Source organism: Bufo bufo, chromosome 9, assembly GCF_905171765.1.
Source record: "Bufo bufo chromosome 9, aBufBuf1.1, whole genome shotgun sequence".
NCBI classification, from domain to species: Eukaryota; Metazoa; Chordata; class Amphibia; order Anura; family Bufonidae; genus Bufo; species Bufo bufo.
The window spans coordinates 154,892,049-154,912,294 of NC_053397.1; the positions used below are offsets into that span (position 1 = coordinate 154,892,049).

Sequence of the window (20,246 nt, forward strand, 5' to 3'; positions counted from 1 at the left end):
TGCTAGGCTCAATGACATTCACTAGAAACCTATGGCTGACCTGTAGGATTAAATTTGGCCTCTCTACATTAAACTCCTCTCTTACACCGTTTTTGTTTACACCGCATTTAGGTAATAGTAGCGAATCATATATGGCTAACCCCTGGGTCAGGAGCGGACTCTTCAGTCTTCATGATTAGCGTAATCCCCTAACAAACCGCCTTTTATCCTTTGCAGATTTACAAACTAAATATAACCTACCCTCCTCCTCCAATTATCACTACAACCAAACAGCACATTTCTGCCATTCATTCACCACCTCCGGATCAATATCCCCCCTCACCTCTTTTGAGAAATTGTGCGTCCATGGCCCATCAGTTAGAGGTCTTATCTCAGATATACAGTACAGACCAAAAGTTTGGACACACCTTCTCATTCAAAGAGTATTCTTTTATTTTCATGACTATGAAGGCATCAAAACTATGAATTAACACATGTGGAATTATATACATAACAAACAAGTGTGAAACAACTGAAAATATGTCATATTCTAGGTTCTTCAAAGTAGCCACCTTTTGCTTTGATTACTGCTTTGCACACTCTTGGCATTCTCTTGATGAGCTTCAAGAGGTAGTCCCCTGAAATGGTCTTCCAACAGTCTTGAAGGCGTTCCCAGAGATACTTAGCACTTGTTGGCCCTTTTGCCTTCACTCTGCGGTCCAGCTCACCCTAAACCATCTCGATTGGGTTCAGGTCCGGTGACTGTGGAGGCCAGGTCATCTGGTGCAACACCCCATCACTCTCCTTCATGGTCAAATAGCCCTTATTTTCAAAGTTTTCCCAATTTTTCGGCTGACTGACTGGCCTTAATTTCTTAAAGTAATGATGGCCACTCATTTTTCTTTACTTAGCTGCTTCTTTCTTGCCATAATACAAATTCTAACAGTCTATTCATTAGGACTATCAGCTGTGTATCCACCTGACTTCTCCTCAACGCAACTGATGGTCCCAACCCCATTTATAAGGCAAGAAATCCCACTTATTAAACCTGAAAGGGCACACCTATGAAGTGAAAACCATTTCAGGGGAGTACCTCTTGAAGCTCATCAAGAGAATGCCAAGAGTGTGCAAAGCAGTAATCAAAGCAAAAGGTGGCTACTTTGAAGAACCTAGAATATGACATATTTTCAGTTGTTTCACACTTGTTTGTTATGTATATAATTCCACATGTGTTAATTCATAGTTTTGATGCCTTCAGTGTGAATCTACAATTTTCATAGTCATGAAAATAAAGAAAACTCTTTGAATGAGAAGCTGTGTCCAAACTTTTGGTCTGTACTGTATATTATCTGCTTCTCACCCAGACTTACTTACTGGGGGGAAAGCACTTATATATGCTAAAATGGGAGAAATGGTTAGATAGGGAAATCCCGATAAACCTCTGGCAGGTGATATGGTCCAGAGCTTTCACTAGCTCATCTTGCATTACTTATAAAGAAACTCAAATAAAACTACTGATGCACTGGTACCACACCGGAGGTGCTGGATGCCTTAAATAGGAATATCCCTAATGTTTGCTGGAGATGCTCAGCCAACGGGGCTTCCATATACCACATATTCTGGACGTGTCCCCTGGTAATACCCTTTTGGAGGATGGTAGCTTCTGTACTGCAGGACGTTTTAGGGCATTCAGTGATGTTGGATCCCCTTTCATACTTGTTGAATGTCCCACCTAGGGATACGAGGGGTCGCAACTCTGGGCTGCTCCTGCATCTTCTCACTGCAGCAAAGGGTTTGATAGCCCTCTTTTGGAAAAGAACCACTCCCCCATCTAAGGCGGATTATTACTCCCGTATCCAGGATATTCGCTCTTTAGAATATTATACGACTTTGTCGCGGGGAACTGTGGACAAGTTCCTACAGACTTGGTCCTGTTGGGATCTCCACCACAAAGAGCTCCGCTTATAACGAGGGAGAGAACCCCTAGCTTCTTATTTCCTCCTCTCCCCCCCCCCACTTCCCTTCTTTGGTCTCCCCCTTTCTTTTTGTTTCTACCCTTATTTACATGGATCGACTCTATCCATTTTTTCTAACAGCTGTTATTATGTAATCTTATATTTTGGCTACATTACCATAGTCATGTTGTCTGTGGAAGATTTTGCTTCATATTTTGATACTTGGAAAATTAAAAATGTTTAATAAACATAAAGTTTAAAAAAATAAAAAAAAGTTGGAAGATATGTCAATGCAGATATGGCCTTGGTCAGGTTTAAAGGGGTATTCCCATCTTAATGATCACTGTTAAATCTGTCAATGATTTAACGGTGATCATTTTTCTAAATATATTTAATTAACTAATTCCCACCCCTTAGAAGAAAATGAACATATACTTACCTGACTGTTGTCTTCCGTCTCCCCTGGTTACGGCCACCGCTCTTCTCCGGAATCGCAGTGGCCGCGCTTGCGCAGACGACTTTTTTTCTCCCGGCCGGCCGCTACGGTTTTATCTCCGGCCCAAAAAACTGAAGACTTGCCTGAATGCCAGATCCAGTATTTTTTTCCATAGGAATGTATTAGTGTGCAGACCGAAAAAAAAGGTTAAAAAAATAAATGCCGGATCCGTTTTTCCGGATGACACCGGAAAGACGGATCCAGCATTTCAATGCATATTTCTGACTGATTAGGCATTTTTCTGACTGATCAGGATCCTGATCAATCTTACAAATGCCATCAGTTGGCATACGTTTTGACGAATCCGGCAGGCAGTTCCGGCGACAGAACTGCTTGCCGGATGACTCTGCCGCAAGTGTGAAAGTAGCCTAAGGTGTCATGCACATGACCGTATGTATTTTTCGGTACGCAAATTTTAATTTTGTGTTAATGAAATTACATATCTGTCACGGATGTAGTAGGGGAGAACACCAAAAGACAACAAGACGGAAGGGAAAAGACACTAGGCCTCACCGCTAGGGAAGGAAAAGGGTCACCACCTATGAAACCCTGCTCCTGGCCCTAACTCCTATCCGTATGGGCACCTCTCGATGGTAGAGATGCCCATACACAGGAACCTAGAAAACCCTGGTGGCCCTCAGATGCCCTAGACTTAATGACAGGGCAGAGACAACCCGCTCCTTCTCTGGTGAAGGAAGCAGCGTCTCACTGAGGCCTAGTAAACAACAGATGGGGGGGGGGAGGAATACAAAACACAACAAGCGGAACACTTAACTTCTAAGGATGATGGATGATGGATGATCAGGACTTCAACTAAAACCACACTCCAGCTCTTCCAACACCAAATGAAGCTATCCAGAGCAAGGAGTGATGGGTGAAGTCAAACTAAATAGGGGGAGTTAAAGTTCACATGATCCACACCTGAACAGGAGGTGTGGACATACAAGCAACACACAGACAAAGTGAAACCAAAAGATGCTGTCAGATCACTAATGAGCAGATAATCTTTCAGACCTTCTCAAACCTGTCACCAGTGTGACAATATCCCACCCCAGTACGACTGCACAACAGGGCACAGCCATATCACATGGTATAGGGACCCTCTTAGTTCCCCGCAGCGCGAGCATGAAGGATTAGGTATTTGACACATGTAGTACAAGCACACTGGGGTCAGGTATACGCTATGTATCCACTTGATTTGGAAAAGCTGGTCACGGGCGCTTAAAACCGATGACCGCCATACCGGACACCTCCAATTCAGGGATATCCTCAGTCCAGCACCCAAACGAATGCTGGAGCGGAGAGTCCTGCATCTTCATAATCTCCTCATAAAAGGAAGAAATTGGTTTATGCGGATGCACCCACCTGGCAATAGACTCCAGGGGGCCACATACAAGTTTTATAGATTAGGATTTGAACTGGGTCTCACAGGCATGTCTCAGCTGGAGGTAACGATAAAAGCATGTTCAAGATAGTTTGAACTCACTCTGGAGGCTTTCAAAAGAGCGGAATACCCTCCCATGGAAGAGTTGTGTCAGATATTTAACCCCTTTTTGAGGCCAAAATTCGAACCCTGACAACAGAGGGAGCTCTCGGAGGTGCTTATTGTGCCACAGGGGCATATATGAAGACCAAGTCTCCCCATTAGGGTCCTCAATATGTGTCTCCACAAACCGCATCCATGCCACAATCACATTAGTCATGGTTTCAGTGCAGTACAGGGCTCCTCTCCCTCTATATACCATATTCACCAGAGCCTCATATGAGCTTACTAGCGCTGCTTCAACTACCACCGCTGGGTTGTTTGCATCCACTCTAATCCACCAATTCGCATACATCAGCTGAGTTGCGATATAATAAACATACATGTCTGGCATTCGCAATCCCCCTTGTGTATACAGAGCCTTTAGGGCTGTCCTAGCCAATCTAGGGGATTGGTGTCTCCACAGGAAGGGCGACAGTAGTCTATCTAGGGATTCGAAGTGCGACTTTGGAATTTTAACTGGAGCCGCCCTGTACATATAAAGAAGCTTCGGCAACAGTACCATTTTGATATTATTTATTCTACCCACCAAGGTCAAAGGTAGGTTCTCCCACGCTTCTATTTTACGCGCAATGTATTCCATTGTAGGTATCATGTTCAGCCGATAAAACTGCCTCGGGTCCCTATGAATTTGAATTCGCAAGTAAGGAAAACTTTCCACCACTGTCAAGGGCGACAACGGGGATATATCTGAATTATCCTCCACATCCACTAAGCACAAACTAGACTTAGCCCAGTTCACCCGGAGGCCCGAATATCTCCCATACCCATCTACTGTGTCCAGAAGTGCCTCCAGTGAAGGGCCGGTGTCTGCCAAGTACACTAACATATCGTCCGCATATAGCAATAATTTTTCTTGTATTCCTGCTATCGTCCATCCCTCTATCAGTAAACTATTATTAATCAGTTGGGTAAGAGGTTCCATAATGAGGGCAAACAACAGCGGCGACAAGGGGAAGCCCTGCCTGGTGCCTCTATGTAGACTAAAAGGTCGGGACAGACAACCATTTACCATTACTCGGGCCCTGGGGGTCTGGTACAGCAATTGGACCCATCTGATAAAAGACCGGGGGAAACGCAAGCAGTGTAGCGTCTCCCAAATAAAATTCCCCTCCACAGAGTCGAAGGCTTTCTCATTATCGAGAGAAGCCAACGATCGCCCCCCTGCTTTATCGTGTCTGACCTGAATGTGTACGGCATTAAGCCAGATTGGTCTGGGTCTATAATCGATAATATGACTTCTCCGAGGCATCTGGCCAAAATCTTAGCTAAAATGTTGGTATCCGTGTTTAGAAGGGAAAATCGGTCTATAGGAGCTGCACTGGTCCAGGGGCTTCCCTGGTTTGTTAATTACCACGATAGTCGCCTCCATAAAAGACGAGGGCAGCCTATCGGCCTCAAAAGCGTATTCAAAGAGCTTGACCAGTCATGCACAGTGCAGATCTATGTCTAGAAAGCCGTTCGGACCAGGTGATTTCCCAACCGACATGCTCTTAATTGCCACCTTAACTTCCCCCACATCCACAGGGCCATCCAAATAAGCGGAACGCTCTGTAAAAAAACTCGCATCTCTACAGGTGAAGAGAGTGTTTTGGAGCTGTAAAGGTCATAGTAATACCGGGCCAACTGCTCACAGATCTCTCCCGGTCTAACTACCTGAGACCCATCTACACAAGTAATGTGAGGGACCACAGTTTGAGGTGTTTCAGTTCTGGACAAAAACGCCAAAGATCGACTATTCTTGTCCCCATCCGACAAAACCACCTTTAATCCTTTATAGTTCTTAGACTGAAGGTGAGACATCTTTCCATCCAGGGATGCACAAACTTTTTCTTTTGCGCCTCACCAAGCAAACTTGGACCCACTAGAAACACTCATGACAAAAAAAAAACAGACATGAAGATGTGGTGTGGTTGGCACTCTGCTGCAAATTCTTGAGGTATCCTACAGACATCTACTAGTCTCTGGTAATTCACATCTCATGGGCCAGACGTACAATATATCCTTATCGGAGTACCATCCAAGTATCTTGCGTTTGCTTGTGATGTTCCAGTTTCTCTCTGGTTGTGATAAATTTCAAGCATGACCTTTAGCAGTCTGTAACCTTAGTATAACAGTATAAATAACCCATGATCCACATAATCTTACTGCATGTAATATGATGTAAACAGACAACTGACATTGTGATTTTGCTGCCAATTTGTAGCACAGGGTAGAGAGGGAAGAATACCATCAATGCTCTACCCTCACACCTCGGACGAACACTTAAAGGGATTCTGTCACCTGCCCTAACCCAAAATCGGATTTTAAAGCAGTCATGCAGCACAGCTTACCTTGAATCGGCTGTGCTCTTCTATCTTGTAATCCGTCCAGTAGTTTATGAGAAAAATGACTTTTTTGATTATGTAATTTAGCCCTGAAGGTGCCCAGAGGGGTGTTTTGTTCCCCTTAGTGTGCCCAGTAACGCCCCTCTTACAGTGCTCAAAACGCCTTCCTTCCGACTGCCTAACCGCCCACAGCCTCTCATCCCTCTCCTCCCCCTCCCTCACGACCGAACGAACTCTCGCGCAGGCGCAGTACACACTGAGGGCTGCGCCAGTGCGATCTGCAGGAGACTGAGGGCAGGAGCTTCATCCTAGTCACTGGGCATGCGCCGAGCCCAGTGACGTCCGAGCGAGCATTGATTGATGATCTATCCTCAGGACATGTCCATTAACTTAAATGCTGCAATTACACTGCACCGCCACTACAAAGTAGACAGTGCACCATAAACATTGCAGGAGCATCGTAGCCCCTTCAAACAGCTGACTGGAGGGGACCCTGGGAGTGCTTTGACCACTGATCTAATACTGATGATTTGTCCTAAGGATAGGTGATCAATATCTGTAGTCCGGACAACCCCTTTAAATGTATGCCTTTGTACATACACAGAGGTCTTGCAGGTTTTATTTGCATACTGTCAATACCTTCTGGCAATGCACATATCACACTGTGGCTTTTACATAAAAGTCAGATGTGTGAACACATAAGCTCCAAATCTTAAGCAAGTTCTCACATGCCGGTTATTTTGCAATAGTGTTTGCTCTTCAAAATGCTACAAGCATCCTTTGTGAGATCCGAGAGTCAAAAATTATTTAAAAACTCCAATAATATCATTCCAATTTCCCATATTCAATCAAGAAGGAGAGGGAGGGGTTGGCAGAGGAAGTAGGAGAAACAAGGGTGCACAGAGTGGCTTGGGCCTACCCTCAGTGCACTTAAAGGGAATCGGTCACCAGATTGTGCTTATGCAACAAATGGCACATTGCTACTCGGCACAGTACACAGTTTTAATTTAGTTTTCTTAAAATTAACCATAAAGCTGTTTTGCTGAGATAAGTTAGTATTTTGTCCTAACCTGATGTCATTGTAATACCAGGAGTCACAGGGGTGTATAACTGGAATCCCCGAGTCATGGGGTCAGTGCTTTGAGGTTGTAATAAGGCTACTGAGCCTTGATGCAGAGCTGATCTGGGTCTGCTAAGACCAAGCAGCTTGTGCACATACATGGCCCCTAGCAATCATATGATGACTAGGATCGAAGCAGTAAAGGGCACTGCAGCTTCTTGATCATTGAACGTGTGTATACAGCGATGGAGGCAGGGAGAATTAAAAAATGTCCCTGCATTCTCTAAGGGGGCTGGCTAGAAATGACTGCGCCACTACCCTTGACAAATCAAGATTGCTTTCTCAGACAAGGCCCGGAAGATGTTCCATCCGTTTCCTACAGTGTCTCTGTATATAATATAATTTTATAATACTGTTAAGGGGGCCCTGACAATAAAATCTTTTAGTCCTCCTGTATGGGCCCTTTCTGAGGCACCACCGATCATGACTTTTGGGCAGCAGATCGTATGGTCTAAACAGCGATCTGCTGCTCACAAACCATGATTCTCTATGAAGACAAGGGATCACAATAGCGATCCCTCGTCCTCATACTGTGAAGGACATACTGTGAAGGAGATCACTGCATGTAAATGCATCCGTCTTCTTCACTGAGTGGGCAGCTGACTGTTGGGAAGTTAGCGATCCATCGGACTATCTAAACCCGCAAATGGCATTAATCATGTAGAGAAAGTTAATAAAAGCCACTTACTAATGTATTGTTATTATCCATATTGCTTCCTTTGCTGGCTGGATTCATTTTTCTATCACATCATATACTGCTTGTATCTATGGTTACGACCACCCTGCAATCCATTAGCGGTGGTCGTGTTTGCACACTATAGAAAAGAGCACCAGCCTATGTGAGCTCCCACAGTACCAGCCACCAGACTGGCCAGCACTTTTTTCTACAGTGTGCAAGCACGGCTGGATGGATGATGTGTTAAAAATGTGTTAAAAACAGGAAAAATGGGGAAATGTAATGATCTGAGTGACAGTGACAAGGCCAACTTATGATGGCTAGACAACTGGGCCAGAGCATCTCCAAAATGGCAGGTTCTGTCCAGTGTTCCTGGTATGCAGTGATTAGTGCCTACCAAAAGGGTTGGAAAGACAATCAGTGAACCGACAACAGGGTCATGATGTGTATGAGGAGCAAAGACTAGCCTGTCTGGTCTGCTCCCACAGAAGGACTACTGCAGTCAATAAAAAAGTTAATGTTGCCTATAGGTGCCAGAACACACAATGGACCACAGTTTTCCATGTATGGACTACTATGGACACATGAGCATTAGCAATGGATCATGTAGCAATGGAAGAAGATGACCTGGTCTGATAATAACATCATCTGGATAGCCAAGTGTGAATGTTGTTTATTTAGGGAAGTGATAGCACCAGGACGCATCATGGGAAGAAGGCAAGCTGGAGGAGAACATGACAATGAGTTGAAGGTGGCCTCCAAATTCCCCAGACCTCAATTTGTTCAGTGTCTGTGAGATGTGCTAGAAAAACAAGTTCAATCCATGGTGCCCCACCTCACAAAATTTTGGTGCCAGATACTCTACAGTACATGCCTTTATAGGTAACATTATTTTGATCGCATGAGAGGGACAAACTGTATATATTATTAGCCAAGTGGTTTTACTGCACCTGATGATCAGTGCATACAATCAATGTATTGAATTTGATATACATAAAGCTTGTGCTATAATCACTCATTTTTGTTTAAATCCTAGGACTTGTGTATGAGCACTATATATCATGAACATATGTTCTTCTACATATCAACATGCAGGGGATATACCTATTATCTAGTGGGCACTATACTCAGCACTGCAAGTGTTTTAGTCAAATTGTAATTATCAAGCTAATTATATGAATCATCTGTCCTTCAAACATAGTGCAGAGCATTACAGGGGTTATCCCATGACTAATTTAAAAAATGAAAATCAGACATCATGTAGTACATGACAATACCTTCTAACAAAGCTAGAACCAGCGCTGTACCTCACATGGATCCAGAGATCTCCCCATTCATTGCTCTGATAGATTTATATCAAGCTGACAGCTCAAGAGGAGTGTCCTTTCTGATGCAGTTAAGGGGGCGTGTCTCAGATCTCCCTATCACAACTCTGAAGGCATGTGCGGCCATCTCAGTGGGCAGGACAAAGAAATAAGAAAAAGCAAACAGCATGTGCCGCTATACAGATAGATAGAACTCAGTGGCTATGCAAAATTTTTAATTACATGCAATTCCAAAAGTGTTAAGATCCAGGTGCTGGTTTGAAAACTGTAGATTTTTTGGGGGGGAAAACCCCTTTAAAAGAAATTTGGCTGTGCCACATTTTTATACAGTGCTCTTTCAGAACAGTAGTCTATGAGACAGAAATGGCTAAACCAAAATATATAAAAGAGGGGCATGCTTTTTGTATTACAGCACAGACCCTATATTATTGCTTTGATCTGGTTTAACCCCTTCTACCCCGGGCCAGTTTTCGCTCTTCTGCCCAGGCCATTTTTTGCAAATCTGAAATGTGTCACTTTGTGTGGTAATAGCTTTAGAACACTTTTACTTATCCAAGCCATTCTGAGACTGTTTTCTCGTGACACATTGTACTTCATGATAGTCATAAATCTGAGTCAATATATTTCACCTTTATTTGTGAAAAAATCCCAAAATTCAATTTCTCAACTTTTATAATAGATAGTGATACTTCATAGATTAGTTAGTAGTTTACATTTCCCATATGTCTACTTCATGTTTGGATCATTTTGAAAATTACATTTTATTTTTTGGGGACGTTAGAAGGCTTAGAAGTTTAGAAACAAATATTGAAGTTTTTAAGAAAATTTCCAAAACCCACTTTTAAGGACCAGTTCAGGTCTGAAGTCACTTTGTAGGGCTTACATAATAGAAACCACCCCAAAATTACCCTATTTTAGAAACTACACCCCTCAAGGTACTCAAAACTGATTTTGCTAACTTTGTTAACCCTTTAGGTGTCCCACAAGAATTAATGGAAAATGGAGATGAAATTTCTGAATTTCACTTTTTTGGCAGATTTTACATTTTAATCAATTTTTCCCAGTAACAAAGCAACGGTTAACAGCCAAACAAAATCAAGATTTTTTTTAAAACTCGTTTTATTAACGATAAACCGTTCAGGTATGAATCAAGTAGGTTAAAATATATTGGTGTCCCGCGCAGGAGAGCAACATAATATGATACAAGTACAGAATGATGCATTACATAAGGCATACATTTCAAACCATAAAAAATCATGCTGAAAAGAGCTGAGAGTGAGAGCATACAACTGCACACAGTAATAAAAACTAGACACGTCCTCCCTAACCTATCTTGGATTGTCAGTTGCTGAGTACATATGAGAGGTTTGCAGGGTTAGAGTGGAGGAGCACCATTCTCCCCAGACCTTCTGAAATTTTTGTGGGCACTTCCTGTGTTTAAAGACAATGTTTTCCATGGACACTACTTAATTAACAAGGGACTTCCACTGACCCAGAGATGGAGGTCTTTCCCCCATCCATCGAAGCGCTATAGCTTTCCTAGCCAGGAACAATGTTTCCCCTAAGAATATCCTGTCATAATGGGACCATATCTCCTCGTCTAACACTCCAAGTATACAAAGTTTAGGACAAAGGGGGATCACAAAAGGGACCATTGTGGATAATACTTCCAAAAGCGGCAAATATAAGTGCATTCCCAGAACATATGCCAGAAGTCAGCGCGGTCCGCCGAGCATCTATGAATCCTTCCCATCCTATGAAGCCTGGTCGGAGTGAGGTAGCTCCTGTGTAGAATAAACATCTGGATTAATCTGTTATTAATAGAGGATGAAACCCTGGTTGGAGTAAGGAGCGCCTCACTCCAATCATCTCCCGTCAGAGGGGGTATGGATAACTTCCATTTACCCTCAACAACAAGAGGGTTCATTGTCATGCGATTGCATAGCAGGTGGGTGTACAGGACAGAGATGATCCCTTACGGGCCCTGCGATCTGAGCACTCCTATCAAAGGATATTTTGAAATAGCCCTTCCCAATACTCTTAGCTGAGCCTGCAAGGCGTGTCTCAATTGGAGGTACCTAAAAAACATATTGCGGGGCACACCAAATTTATCCTGAATTTGCGAGAAGGAACGTAGATGCCCAGCCTCAAACAAATTCTCTAGAGTGCAGACTCCATGAAGCTTCCACATATCAACCCCATCTCCATGTGGGTGAGCATGGGGTTATCCCACAGGGGAACCACATCAGGCAGATCCCTATATGAATGCATTTTAGAGGCCTGCCACACTTGGTGTGCCAGTTTGTGAAGAGAGAGCAACCGGTCGCGAGGGCAATTTGAATTCTACAAAACCGGCCAAAGAGTGCCCAGACGCAAGTGCTCTCGTAGAAGGTATTCAGCGTTGGGCAAATCAGCCGATGATACCCAAGGCCTAAGGAACTTAAGCTGTCCGGCTAAGAAGTATAGGAAGAAGTCCGAAAGAGAAGCACCTCCTTGCGTCTTAGGCCTCTGAAGCACAGCCAAGGATAACTTCCTTCGAGCTCCACCCCACACAAACGAAGCAACCATGGCATGAATACGGTCAAAAAAGCCTTTAGATATGGGAGCGCATGCGTGAGCTAAAACGTACAGACCTTTGGGAAGCAGTATCATTTTTACCTGATTCAGTCTGCCCATAATGGAGAGGGGAAGCGACCTCCATGACTTGAACTTATCTGCAAAGAGCGCCACTAGGGGCTCAATGTTCAAAGTGTGTGAGGTGTGCAATTTTGGTGATTACTATCCCCAAGTACTTAAAGCGATCTACCACAGGTAATTTGTAGCAATGTGACGGCCAGGTGTGATCCCAAAGTGGCATGATAGCTGACTTGGTCCAGTTTATGCGCAACCCAGAGAATCTGCCAAACTGTTCAATAATCTCGATTGCTCTAGGGAGCGATGCCTCAGGGTCAGACATAAACAGAAGCAAATCGTCAGCATAAAGTCCTATTTTATCTACCCTGCCTCCCACAGTGATACCCGTGTATATCTGATCCTGCCTTATTCTTAGAGCTAAATGTTCTATAGCTACTGCGAACAGCAGAGGTGACAAAGGGCATCCTTGCCTCGTGCCCCTGTTCAGTGGAAAGGAGCTGGAGTGATGACTGCTAATTAATATGTCAGCCCTCGGGCGCCTATACAAGATCTCAATCCACTTGATGAATTTCGGGCCAAAGCCAAAGCTCTTTAACACAGCAAATAAAAAAATCCACTCAATCGAGTCGAAGGCCTTGGCAGTGTCCAAAGAGGCCATGGCCCACTGCGCCCCCTCAGCCGTCCCTATCTGTGCAATCACCTGGGCTCTCCTTATGTTATCAGAGGTTGACCTGCCCGGCATGAAGCCCGACTGATCACTATGTACTATTGAGGTGATCACTTTATTAAGACAATTCGCAAGAACTCTAGTGAGGATCTTGTAATCTAGATTTAAACGGGAAATAGGGCGGTATGATCAACACTCCAGCGGGTCCTTATCGGGCTTCAGAATAACCACTATTGTGGCATCATACATAGAATCTGACAGGTCCACAGGTGTGAGCTGTCTTATATAGTTTGTGAAGTTGCGGGCTCAATATATCAGTGTATCTGGAATATACCTCATTTGGAATGCCATCCGGCCCAGGGGCCTTCCCAGTAGGGAGGTCCGAAATTGCTAGTTTAATCTCATCCAAAGTGATATCATCCTCCAATACAGTTCTATCCAGATCACAAAGCCAAAGGGTGAGGTACCTTAAAAAGGTATTCCTCCATCTCTTGCACCGTGTAGTTCGCAACGGAGTTATATAGATCCGTGTAGAAACTCTCAAAGCATTCTAAGATACCCTCCACTGACTCCCTCACCAGTCCACTAGGGTCCCTGATTCTGATAACTGGGGGAGACATGTTGTTGCCATGTGCGAGGTGCGCAAGGAGCTTTCCTGCCTGATCTCAAATGACTGCTGTTTAAGGAAGAATGATTTGCGATTACTTTTTTCTGAAAGATGCGTCATGTATAACCTGCCTCTGTTAAGCCATTCCAATCTGTTCGTCTCAGTTGGGGAGGATGTGAAAGCATTCTCAGCCTCCTTGCATCTAGTGTGTAATTCCACCTCTTTGCGCTGCATGTCTCTCTTGATGAAGGATATTGATGATTTGAGACAACCTCTCAAGTATGCTTTCATGGTGTCCCATAGCAGTAAGCCATCTGTCTCAATATCCTGCACCTCTAGAAACATCAGCAGCTGATCAGGGACCCTCTCATTGCTATCGAAAAGAGACAACCAGAAGCGGTGGATGCGCATCTTACCACCCTGCCTAGCAGCTTCAGACAGTTTAAACTCAGCCCATATCGGAGCGTGGTCTGAGGGGCCCTGGGGTCCGTATCCCACGTCATTAAGCTCAGTGCAGGCCAAAGCATTCCCCAAAATATAGTCGATCCGGGAAAGAGCTCCCCTGGACGGGGTGAAACATGAGTTTTCCTGTAGTAGCGGATGTCTGATCCCCCACAAATCCAACCACCCCATTTCAGCAGCTATTCTAGAGAGAACAGTATCTGGAGGAGAATCATCATGCATATTAAAATCCCGGCTAAATCTATCCATCCCGCAGTGCATAACCATGTTAAAGTCGCCCATACAGAGCAGTCTAACATTGGGGTATTGCGCAACAAAGCCAATCACAGTTTGCAGTAAGGAGTAAGAGGCAGGCGGCGGGTTATATACATTAATCACTACGTAAGGGGTACGATTAATGTGCACATATAAAAAGATATATTGGCCCTCTGGATCAATAACCACCTGGTGCACCTCCCATCTAAGACCACTGTGGACCATTATAGCAACTCCCCTAGAATGCGAGCTACCAAATGCATTGACTAAATATTGAACCCAGGGTTTTTTAAGCCTACTCCCGGTCTCGGGCGTCAGATGAGTCTCCTGCAGACCAACAATGTGAGGGTTAAAGGAGCGAATGTGTGAGAATACTGCTATCCTTTTCTTCAGATCTCCTAATCCCCTCACATTCCAGGACAGGATTTTCATGGAGGCCATTTCAAGTGCAACCTAAATCCCATAGGATGTCTTACTGCTTTTCCCACTATAGAGAAGCTATTCAGTACTGTATACCCCTGATTTGTCATTCCCCTGACTAACCCTACTAGAGTAAAGATCCATACCTGAAGAGAAACAAATCCTAAAGAACATAACTTAAAACATTGAAGTAACAAGGCGAGTATATGGTCGTTGGAGTCTAATCCAACTAGTATATGGGCCCATAATTCGGGGACCTGCATAGTGCAGTTAGATGGAGTACCTATGCAGGTAGTGCCCCCATCCCGCATTATTATGAGCAACCACAATACATGTTCACATTCAGTGGCAAGGTATGCACAGTAAGATGACTTAAATTATGACATAACTCCCACACAGATGAGATTAGCGGATAATGGAGCAGTATGATCCACAACCGCAGCCACTACACTAGGTGAATAAAAACCAACAGAAAGTCACTAGGCAGTGGCAATACTTGCGCAATAGACGCAAACAGCATGTCAGTGCAGTCCTGAACGTCCCGATTTCCTGGAGACCCAGTCTTCTGCTTCTTTGGGGTCGGCGAAGAATATGGTCTCCTCTCCATCCACTACACATAGGCGTGCTGGGTACGCCATAGAGTACTGCAAATTCAGGTCTCGTAGACGCCGCTTAACCGAAACAAATGTGGCTCTCTTCTTTTGTAAATCAGCCGAGAAATCCGTGAATAAAGAGACTGTCACATTTTCATGTTTGATTACTTGCTTGATCCGAGCTTGGCTAAGGATCAGATCTCTGTCCTTCCAATTCAGTAATCTCGCAAGGAGAGGTCTCGGTGGGGCCCCGGGAGGAGGGGATTTGGCGGGAACCCTATGCGCCTTTTCTATGGCGTATGCGTTGGAAAATGGCGCCTCTGGAAACAATGCTTTGAACCAGAGCTCGAGAAAAGTGGCAGGGTCCCGACCCTCTACCTTTTCCGGGAGGCCCAAGATTCGGACGTTATTCCATCTGGCTCTGTTCTCCAGGTCGTCACACTTCTGCTGCCACTGATTCACAGAGTGCTCAAGATCATGTACTTTCCCCACCAAGGGTCTGGTCAGGTCTTCAAGTGAAGATACCCTGTCCTCAGTATTCTTAACGCGATCCCTAAGCAGCTGGACATCGTGCCGGAGCAGGCCCAGGTCCACCCTCACCTCCTCAATCTTGCCGGTAAGCGATGTTTGACATGAGGATATCGCTGACATTAGCTGAATATAGGCTGTTTTCAGGATGAACTCCGGTTCCTCTGGGCTCTCTGCTTCCACTTGCTGCGCTGCCTGACCGCGAGCGCCATGTTAGGTCTCTTGTCTGGCGTACTCTTTAAGCTTTTTAGCTGCCGTCTGCGCTTTGCTTGGACCCATTTTCGGTGTGCTGGGTTTCCTCTTGCGCTTGTACACCGTCCACCCTAAGGTAGGAGTCGGCAGGTTGCCAGGATTAGTCAGGATTATAGCGGGGAATCGGAGCTGAGATGCGTGCTCACATGCCGGTAGTTGGCCATGCTCCCCCAAAACTCAATATTTATTACCCTGATTCTGCGGTTTACAGAAACACCCCACATGTGGTCGTGAATTGTTGTATGGCCACACGGCAGGGTGCAGAAGGAAAGGAACGCCATACTGGTTTTTAGATGCCATGTCCCATTTAAAGCCCCCCTGATGCACACTTACAGTAGAAACTCAAAAAAGGGACCACATTTTGGAAACTACGGGATAAGGTGCCAGTTTAATTGGTACTATTTTGGGGTACATATGATTTTTAATTGCTCTATATTATGTTTTTTTGTGATGCAAGGTAACCAGAAAATGGATGTTCTGGCACCGTTTTTATTTTTTATGTTTTACAAAATTCATCTGACAGGGTAGATCATGTGCTATTTTTATAGCAGCTTGTTACGGACGCAATGATATCAAATATGTCTACTTTCTATGTTTGTTTCAGTTTTACATAATAAAGCATTTTAGAAAAAAAATATTTTTTTGTGTCTCCATTTTCTGAATGCCCTATTTTTTTTATTTTTTTTTCTGCCGATCGTCTTGTGCAGAGGCTCGTTTTTTGCAGGAAGAGTTGATGTTTTCATTGGTACCATTTTTCGGTACATATGATTTTTTGATCATTCATTATTACACTTTATGGGTCAAGGTGACCAAAAAATTGGTTGTTTTGATGCAGTTTTTATTTATTTATTAGGGATTAGGTCATGTGACTTTTTTGAAAGAGCAGATCGTTATGGACGTGGCAATACCTCATATGTCTACTATTTCTTATTTTTAAAGTTTTACACAATAATGATGTTTTAGTGTCTCCATAGTCTGAGAGCCAGTTTTTATTTTTATTTTTTTATGGTGTTCATCTGAGGGGTTAGGTCCTGTGATATTTTTATAGAGCAAGTTGTTACAGACGCGAAGATACCTAATATGTCTACTTGTTTATTTATTTCACTTTAACACAATAATAGAAGTTTTGAAGCAAAAAAAATAAATCATATTTTAGTGTCTCCATTGTCTGAGAGTGATAGCTTTTTTATTTTTTGACCGATTGTATTAGGTAGAGTATCATTTTTTGCGGCATGAGGTGACGGTTTGATTGGTACTATTTTGGGGGGCATACAACTTTTTGATCGCTTGCTGTTGCAATTTTTGTGATGTAAGGTGACAAAAATGGCTTTTTTTTACACAGGTTTTATTTTTATTTTTTTACGGTGTTCATCTAAGGGGTTAGGTCATGTAATATTATTACAGAGCTGGTTGTTACGGACGTGGCGATACCTAATATGTATATTTATTTTTTTATGTATTTTACTTTAGCACCGTTTTAATTTTATTTTTTTATGGTGTTTATCGGACAGGGTGGATCATGTGATATATTTATAGAGTCGGTCATTACGGACGCGGAGATACCTAATATGTGTGGGGTTTTTTTTCTGTTTTTTATTATAAAATAAGGGGAAAGGGGCGTTTTTTTTCTTTTTTTTTACTTAAAAATTTTATTAATTATATAAAAAACATTTTTTTTACTTTTTTTTCTTTACTTTATTTCTGACGTTCACTTTTGGGGGTCTGATCCCATCTGCAATGCATTACAATACATCTGTATTGTAATGCATTGCCTGTTTGTGTACTAAAGTGAGTAGTACACTAACAGGTTGCCTAGGAGACCCAGCCTTAGGCTGGATTTCCTGGGCACCCGTAGAAGGCAGATCCCGATGCCGTGCAAGGCATCAACCCTATATTATTCTTTAGGCCTGGATTGCTCCATAGACCCTATATTATTGCTTAGGCCTGATAACTACATACACCCTATCTTATTACTTAGTCTTGGGTTACTGCATAGACCCTATGTTATTGCTTAGGACTGGATTACATCCTAGACCCTATATTATTGCTTAGGACTGGATTACAGCATAGACCCTATATTATTGCTTACACCTGGATTACTCTATAGACCCTATATTATTGCTTAGGCCTGGATTACATCAAAGACTCTATATCATTGTTTAGGTTTAAATTAATGCATATACTCTATATTATTGTTTAGGCCTGGATTACAGCATATACCCTATATTATTGCTTAGGTCTAGATTTCTGTATCGACCCTATAGTGTTTCTTAAAGGGGTATTCCCATCACAATGATCACTGTTAAATCTGTTAATGATTTGACAGTGATCATTTTTGTTAATACATTTTATTACCCAATTCCCACCCTTTTTGAGAAAATAAGTCCCCTCTTACCTGATTGTTGTCTTTCGTCTCCCCTGGTTATGGCCACCTCTCGCCTGTCGAATCCCGTGGCCGCGCTTGCGCAGAAGACTAAAGATTTTCTCCCAACCGGGCTGCGCAATGTCCTGAACGCGCACGCCGCCGCACATGCGCCATGATGACTTCTTCCTGGCCAGTATAGTACAGAGCCGCGATTGCGCACGCTGGCTCTGTACTATAAAGGCCAGGAATAAGTGACCATGGCGCATGCTGGGCGGCGTGGGCGTTGAAGACAGCGCGCGGCCCGGCCGGGAGAAGACGTCAATCAAGCTGACTAAGCCTGCCCAGCCGAATCCAGGAAGTGAACGTCGTGCTCGCCGCAGGTAAGTATGAAAACTGTTGATGGGAATACCCCTTTAAGTCTGGATTCCTGCATAGACCCTATATTATTGCTTAGCTCTGGATTCCTGCACAGACCCTATGTTATTGCTTAGGCTTGGATTACTGCTTAGACCCTACAGTATTGCTTAGACTTGGATTACATTATATACCCTATATTATTGCTTAGGCCTGTAATTTGGTTCATTTTAGAAATGAGTCATTTGTTCCCTCTGAGTTCTGTTTACACCTCTCCATTCGGCAGGACCAAGCCATTATCTGTGCTGTGCACCAGATAAACTGCCAGCCATTTAATAAGTATTGTTAAGAGCTGCTCTGGAACCGGCTGCCTGCTTTGATTATTAGGACTGTCCCTGGGGGTGTTATTGCAGGGATTTGTCACCAGATTATACTGTATTTAACGCCCTATTGTACAGATGTCTGGATCTTCTTTGTGCCTCATTTCAGCAGGTGCATGCTACATCTCAATGAAGAATATCTATTTTATATAGGAGGTATACAAGAGCTATAGTGAACCAACAAGGCAGCTAAAAAGGCAACACGGCTGCAAGGAGCCTCTGATCTGCTGGGATTGTGACACATGAAGACATCCACCCTTATGTGGCCTGCAGGAAGGCAGAACAAACCTGCCACAGTCTCCATGAGTCTATGGACTGAGCAATTACTATTTTTTTTATAATGATTGACGTATATTTCTTAAAGCCCTTTATTTTAGGGCGTGTTTAGCCTGATAAACAACATGTTCCAGTCTTGTCATATTGCTGTAGTGGATGTTCATTTAACTACAGTCTTGCTATTTTATGACTAGCTCCTGTGTGTAGCTAACCATACACTGCACTGCAAATGTAAAGACCACAGTATAAGACGGGGGGATTTGGGAATGTCCATATTTTCCAAATATTCCATTTTTGGACATATGTGATCATGTCGGAGGATGTTTCATTGCAAGGCAGTGGGTGTCATACAGATGGGATTCCGATACATACGACTATCCTTCAGAAAAAATGCAAAAATATCAGCAAAATATATGTTTGACATGATTGCAAAATGTTTATGATAATTCAGTGGTTGGAAAAAGAGCTACAATTTACATGAAACAGTACTGGCAGTGCAAATACACGCTACATGGGAGAAAATGGCACAGGAATGAATGATCCCTCCATTGCTACATGTCTTGACACCCTTTGCATACCACTGCTGATTGGGATGATAAGAACATATGATGGCTTTAAAGGGTCCTTCTTACCTTGTCTTCCCCCACTTCCAGGTGACAGGCTCAGCTCATTCAGGTCTCCTCCTCCCAAAACAGATATGAGCACTGTATGTATGTCAGCCCTAGTCCTCACCTTCCAGAGACACTTAAAGGGCACCGTTCTCCTAGATCCAAATCTTCCTTGTTATTTTGCATCTAAATTCTCCTGCACACCCCTCAGCGGTGACGTCTGTGACAGGAGGACGAGAGGGAGGTGGAGTTTCACAGGGCTGCCCCATTAAAGGCACAGCCTGAATAACAATGTGCCAGGCTGCAGTGAATGCCTAGCTAAAGCCAGGAGAATGGGATCTACTATTGTCAGTTGTGTTTAGTGAATCTTAGAATCCTGTACGTGTGAGAAAAAAGCATTTCATTACTGGAATTTGGACCTGTC

The 20,246-nt window shown here is 43.5% G+C and overlaps 1 protein-coding gene across 1 annotated transcript in view; it reads right to left on the bottom strand.

Moving 5' to 3' along the window:
- CSDC2 (cold shock domain containing C2) overlaps positions 1-20,022 on the bottom strand; it is a 34,211-nt gene extending 14,189 nt beyond the window's left edge. The window contains exon 1 of the mRNA XM_040408296.1: positions 19,847-20,022. The gene's annotated coding sequence lies outside the window, so the exon portion shown is untranslated. The remainder of the gene's footprint in view (positions 1-19,846) is intronic.
- Between the last annotated feature and the right edge of the window lie 224 nt (positions 20,023-20,246).